Genomic DNA, 7353 nt, shown 5'->3' with positions numbered 1-7353 from the left:
AAAACACATGCAAAAACTTGTAGAACTATAAGGAGAAATAGACATATTAACAATTAAAGTCAGAGATTTTAACACCCAACTTCCAATAATTGATAGAACAAGTAGGCAGAAAATCAGTAAGGACATAAAAGACTTAAATGACTCTATCACCCGACTTGATCTAATATTTTGTGTAACACTCTGCCAAAAAACAGCAAAATAGATTACAGTAGAAGGATACAGTAGATAAATAAGGTGGAATAAAGGTCAATAGAATACTCAAACACAAGCGTAGAGGAAAAAACAGGAGGGAAAAGATAGGCACACAAAAGAATTATGAGATATGTCAAAAGATTTAACATAGGTATAACTGGAGCTCCAGAAGAGCAGAGAGAATGAACAAAGATTGCCACTTCTTGGTAGACTCTATTACGTTACTATAAGCCATTCCCACTGTTGTAACTAGAAAAACAGTATTAAAAAGATAATGGTCTTGATCCATTCCATTATTATAAAAGTCAGTCTTATTTGTATTAAAGAGAAAACCAAAACTCTGTATGTACCTGTTTCTGTATAGGTGGACCAGTTATTAAAATATTTACAGGCATTCTGAATGTACATATAATATGAAATTTGTTTTCTCTGACAATGGTTCTGCCAGTTTGGATGTATTAAGTCCCCCAAAATGCCATGTTCTTTGATGCAATCCTGTGAGGGAAGACATATTAGTGTTGATTAGGTTGGAACTTATTGATTTAGTGTTTCCATGGAGAAGTGACTCAAAATCAACTGTGGGCAAGACCTTTGATTGGATAATTTCCATGGAGGTATTATCCTACCCATTCAGGGTGGGTTTTAATTAAATCACTGGAGCCATATAAAAGAGCTGACAAACAGAAGAAACTCAGAGCAGCTGTGAGTGACATTCTGGAGAGCTGCAGCTGAGACAGACATTTTGAAGACAGCTGTTGGGAGCTGACGCAGACTTTTGGAGAACGCCATTTTGAAACACAACCTGGGAGCAAGCAGACACCAGCCACATGCCTTCCCAGCTAACAGAGGTTTTCCAGATGCCAATGGCCTTTTTCCAGTGAAGGTACCCTATTGTTGATGCCTTACCTTGGACACTTTATGGCCTTAAGACTATAACTTTGTAACCAAATAAACACCCTTTATAAAAGCCAATCCATTTCTGGTATTTTGCAAAATGGCAGCATTAGCAAACTGGAACAATGGTTACGCAGAAAGTTCCCAGAAGTCAAGCCTTTAGTCATTTAGGAAAAAAAAAAAATTACAGGAAGGGGCAGAAGGAGGTAGGAAAATAACTGAAGGATAAGGAAGATTTAGGTGCTGGAGAGAGATGTCCACTTTCATCCAACAAACTTCAAACCAGTACTTTAAGAGTATGAAGCAGAATTTTAGCTCATTTCTTGACAGAAAAATAAAATACACAGTGGAGAAGGCTGATATTCCAGATAGCATTTTTTACATCTTTGGAGGCAGACATCCTTACCCAAAGAGATGAAGTTAGTGTAATTCTCCAACATTACATCTCTGTACAAATCCTTCTGATCGGAGTTTAGGCATTCCCATTCTTCCTGAGAGAAATCTATGGCAACATCATTGAATGTCAATGGCACCTGAAATGAGAAACCCATGTATCATTTGTAAAAGGAAAGAAAATTTTTTCAAGGTGGAATACTGAATTTCAGTAATGGGGCAATATATAAAAACAAGTAGGCTGAAGTTAGAATACTGTGATATGGTTTGAGGGGTAAATAAGTTAATATATTTGAAGTAAAGTGCCTACATAATCCAGAAGAATTTGTTGTAGCAGACAAAATTTCATTAACAACATGGGAAAACTTAAATATCCCAATGTATGGAAAACAGAGTAATCACTTTTCTAGTTAAGGAAATAGTACATTCAAGGACATTACGTGCTTTGTGCCTACATCACAGACTCTTAATAATTGTAAGTGCTTACATCTTCTTTTCTCTTCAAGGAATAAGTTAAAAACAAAAAAACAAAAAACTATCAATTTCTTTTTTCTTAATGTATTGTAAGATCTCTTTCAGCCAAGATAGAGTAACAGGGATTCAATTTACTCTCCTCCATGAAACAATCAAAACCATGGACAAAATATACCAAAAAATGGTTTTTAGACAGAGAACATCAGGCAAGGAAAAACTGTGATCCCTGAGAGGCAAGTAATGAATGAGGTGAACCCTCTGGATGCCCTAGCATACTGCCAGGAGAGTTTCCAGGCCATGGGGCAGGGAAGGGAACTCTCTCTGCAAAGCCTGGCAGACTCCCCGAGTTGAGGAGAAGAACTTGGGAGTCTGGGGAGACTAAGACCAAAATAGCAAAGAGAGGAGAGAAGTGCAGACAGGAAGTCTGGATCTCTCCAGAGGGTACACCCCTGGGATGCAGAGTACTGACCACACATGTATGTGGGGAAACTACTTGAGGTAGTGGAACAAATGATATGAAAGGATTAGAGAACAATACCTGCCAACTCACACAGGGCTGAAAATGTGCCTGCTTTGATCATATTAGAAAAAGGGTCTTGTCTGCATAGTGGAGACTAATTACTCCTAGAACACATAATGCTCTGAACAAATATTAAAAGCAAACTGCAAAAGGATCAAACCATTCCCAACCAACTCAACTACATCCCAGAACAAAGCTCAAGAATATTTCTCGGCGTACAAAATATACAGCACTCAACAGGCTAAAATTCAAAATGTCTTATATGCAATAAGAAGTTAATATATATGCAAAGAAAAAGAAAATGCAACCCATAATGAAAGGAATCAATCAAAATCCACTCAGAACTGACAGATATGTCAGAATTAGAAGACAAGAATATTAATCTGAAAACTGTTACATCTGAGATGAGAAATACACTGGGATGGGATTAAGGGCAAATTAGAGATCACAAAAGAATGAGTAAATTTAAAAGACAAAAGAACAGAAATTATGGAAAATGAAACAGAAAGAAAAAGACTTAAAAAATCAAACATCAATGATTTGTGAGACAACTTCAAGTACTCTAATATACAAGTAATTAGAGTCCCTATGAGGGGATAAGGGGGAAATATTTGAAGAGTAATGACCAAAAATTTTTCTAAATTCAAAAGTGAAACCAAACCTCAAGAAACATGAAGAAACAACATCAAGCAACATCGTAATTAAATTGCTCAAGACCAGGAATAAAAAGAAAATCTGAAAATCATTCTGAGGAAAAAAGATAAATTACGTGGAGAGGAGCAAAAATAAGGAAAAACAAACAAGTCAACCAGCAATCTAGAATTCTATACCAACAAAAATACCCTTCAAAAATGAAAGAAAAATACCTTTTTTCAGACATACAAAAGCTGAAAGAAACATTACCAGCAGACCCACACTACAAATAATGTTAAAGGGAATCCTTCTGGCAGAAGAAAATGATACCAGTTGGAAACACGGATCCACACAAAGGAATGAAGAATAATGGAAATAATAATTATAGGGTAAATATATAAATTTTTTTAGCTGCACTGACTCAAGAAGAAAGAGATCTCAACAGGCCAATAACTAGTAAAGAGACTGAATCAGTAATCAAACCCTGCCCCCCCCCCAACAAAGAAAAGCCCAAGACCAGACAAGTGACTTTTGATAAAGGTGCAACAACAATTCACTGGAGAAAGGATAGTTTAATTTAAACATGACACTGGAACAAATGGATATCCACATGCAAAGAAATGAATTTCAATCTATACCTTGCACCATATGCAAAGATTAATTCAAAATGAATCTTATTCATAAAAGTAAAAACTAAAACTATAAAACCCCAAGAAGAAAACATACGGTAAAAATCTATGTAAGGTTGGGTTAGGCAATGATTTCTTCAACACATAAACAGCACAATCCATAAAAGATAGTTGATAAACTGGCTATAATCAAAATTTAAAATTTCTGTTCTTCAAAAGTCACTACTAAGAGAAGGAAAAGAAAGCCAAATGTTGTGGCTACCATACAAAGAAATAGTGGATACTGACCCAAAATTTGCTTTGGATGTTGAAACAGAGTACACCACACACACACACCTCATTATTGATATAATGAGGCCTTATGAAAAGAGGAAGGTGGCTCCCATGCTGATCTGAAAATGGCTTGAGAGAATAGAAAAGGAGAATGGCTTGGGTTTTTATTATGGTTATGGGGTGGGACTGGAGTAAGGGTTCTGGTACACAGCCAGGGGCTTGTGTGGTTTGAAACTCCCAGCAGTAGCAAAGGTGGGGGCACTTGAGTTTTCTTATAGGTTTGCCCAGCTGCGGGGCAAGAAAGGGAAGAGGGAGGGGTGGGGCTTAAAAGCTGTCAGCAGTGAAACATCAAAAATGGAGTTATGTTATTCATTATATCACAGATTTTAAGGAAATAATGTACTTCAAAGCATGTATGTGATACAGGGACTATATCTAGAATATATAGAAAATGCTCAAAATTCCATATTAGGAAAATAAACTAATTTTTAAAATGTGCAAAAGATTTGAGCAGACACTTTACTGAAAAAGATATACAGATAGCTATGTAACACAGGAAAAGATGTTCAACATTATCATTCATTAGGGAAGTGCAAATTAAAATCACAAAGAGATACTACTACATAACTACTGGAATGGCTAAAATTAAAAAGTGATCATTTCTAGTATTGTTGAAGATCTGGAAGAAATAGAAGTGTCATATACTATTGGTGGGAATACAAAATGGTACAGTCACTTTGAAAAACAATTTATTGGTGTCTTAAAAAAGTTAAACATACATTTTCCATATGATCCAGCTATTTCATTCCCATTTATCTAAGAGAAATGAAAGCATACATCCATACAAAGATTTGTGCATGAATGTTCATGGCAGCTTTATCTGTAATAGCCCACAAGTGGAAACAACCCAAATATCTTTCAGCAGATGAATGGATACCCAAATTGTGGTATATATCCTTAAAATAGAATACTACTCTGCATTAAAAAGAAATGCACTAAACTCTGAGAATTGAATCTGAGGGCATGGTTATCAGGGGAAGGCTTAGTATTAAAGGTTCCTAGACTGTAAGCTCTTATAGCAGTCATATCTATTCATGAATTGTAATGGTTATTTCTAACTCTGAGATGCTGAGCTCTTTGTGTATAACCTGGTTGGTCCCTGTAACTTCAGGTATCTGTATGACACCTGAGACTCAGAGCCAGAGTCCAGCAGCTATGAATGTCAGCATTACCCCACACAGCAACTATTACAGAAGCTGAAAAACAGATCAGACTTCAATTAGAGATATGAATGAAATGAACTTGGTTAGGACTAAGGCAAATCAGACTAAAGGGTAAAGGATGATATTGGCTGTGTTTTTTAAAACTTCAACTTCTGTGTGAGACCAAAGGAAGAGATGTTTATTTCGTGTAAAATCTATATTTTCTGTAGCATACTGTATAATTTAACTTGTATGGTCAGTTTATTCAAACACCATAACTACATGGAATGTTGAATAGGGGGTGAGATCTGGTTGGTGTGTACAAGTTAGCGTGAAGCCCCGGTACATCCCAGAGTAATTTGGGCAAAGAATAAGAAATACTTGCAAAGCCTCCATGAGGGACTGGCAAAAAATGTGGAAATATTAAACTTCCCCACCTGGGGAATTCCTCATATTCTCGCAAGCAGTTTAGTAAGCCGATACCTCGATCTTGGGACTTGCCCTTATGAAGCTTGTTACTGCAAAGGAGAGGCTAAGCCTACTCAATTGTGCCTGAGAGTTACCCCAGAGAACCTCTTTTGTTGCTCAGATGTGGCCTCTCTATAAGCCAACTTGACAGGTGGACTTGCTGCCTTCACCCCTACATGGGACATGACTCCCAGGGGTGTACATATCAAATCTTACACTTTAAAATACGGAGAGTTTATTGTAAGTCAATTGTATGTCAATAAAGCTGCTTTAAAAAGGCAAAATTAATTGCCTGTCAGTTAATTACCTGCCAATTATTTCTGAAAAATAGGATCTTAGAAAATAGATTGTATAAAATTAAGTAATTTTCTTAAGACGCAAGTTCATTATATGAGATTATGTCATAAGCATTTCCCCTTATTCTGACAAATTAGTGTTTTATTTAGTCCACCTTACAGATATCAGCTTTAATCGTTCTTAAAGTATTAAGGTGGCATTAATATAATATTAATATATAAATTATATACTATTAAAGCCTTGAAGTTGGACTTAAGTTGGACAAAAATTCTAACTTCTTTCACATAGTTCAATATTTACCACATGCAGTTTTAGATGATCTTCTTTTCTGCAATCTCTTATTGAACTCTTGTTTGAGTCAGAGCACCTTGATATTAGCATGATCCAGAACAACAATGATTTATCCAAGACCAGCAAATCCTCTTCAACTACAGATTGGACTGTGGTTGCTTATTTATTTCTTGGGGAATCCTTAGCCAGATCTCTGATCTCTCTCTAGGCAGGCACCATCCCATCTGAACTCAACCTAAAACCGTTCCAAAGCATGAGACTTCATCCTTCACTGGGGACTGAACCACTTGTAACAAATCCCACCTTATCTACCTGGAAAAACTTAGGGCTGTGGAGAAAGTTCTCCCCGCTGTGATCAAACAGGACATCAACTCTATGTCATGAAACCAAGAACTTGACAAGGGAAGCTTAAATATTCCTTCAAGATATTTGACTCTCTGCTCCACCACTGCTCCTATGAGAAACTGAACACATAAAAGATGAATAAGTTATTTGACAAAGTGATAATCAGCTTGAGAAAAAGGGAACAAATGAGGCTACCATCCTTTACTGTATTGGGAAGAACTGTGAAGGAGGTTCAGAGATACAGCTTTCTTGAGTAGGTTTCAGGACAGATTGGAACTATTACATGAATTGAAAGTCATAATATTCTAGGAAGGAGAAAGAGACATCAACTTACCTGGGCCATGATTTTAAAACTGCCAGTACGCCTCACGTTTCCTCTACCAGAGAACCAGAGTTCAGAGAGACAAAGCTGCGGACAAAAAAGAGACCTTGAGATCTGGTATGTGTTAGACCTCTAAAAATAATTTAAGCTAGGATAACCTTTTTCTTTTCTTCTCTATTATTTCTGCATCCCACAGCCCCTCCTCACTCCCCGCCCTTCCCAAGCACATTAACACACGTCAGGGAATGTGAGAAGTTGTCTGGGCAAATACAAGCCCTTCCCCATACTTAGGGAAAACAAACTGTCCCGGTGTGGATATGGAGTAGAAGCACTCCTGCACTAAAGCAAGATCCAGACACCCCAGTCTGGCCTATTTCTCATTCTGATGATGCTGAATATCCTGAGCAGATCCTCTTCCCT

General features: G+C 37.0%; 1 long non-coding RNA gene across 1 annotated transcript; it reads right to left on the bottom strand.

The window, feature by feature from the left end:
* Nucleotides 1-558: 558 nt before the first annotated feature.
* Nucleotides 559-7012, bottom strand: LOC119521974. The gene is made up of 3 exons (XR_005214442.1): nucleotides 6946-7012; nucleotides 1493-1619; nucleotides 559-687 (listed from the first exon to the last, which is right to left on the bottom strand). It is a non-coding gene; the product is annotated as an uncharacterized LOC119521974 (long non-coding RNA).
* Between the last annotated feature and the right edge of the window lie 341 nt (nucleotides 7013-7353).

The sequence above is a fragment of the Choloepus didactylus genome, chromosome 27 (genome assembly GCF_015220235.1).
Source record: "Choloepus didactylus isolate mChoDid1 chromosome 27, mChoDid1.pri, whole genome shotgun sequence".
NCBI classification, from domain to species: domain Eukaryota; kingdom Metazoa; phylum Chordata; class Mammalia; order Pilosa; family Megalonychidae; genus Choloepus; species Choloepus didactylus.
This window is presented reverse-complemented; position numbering and strand designations above follow the sequence as displayed.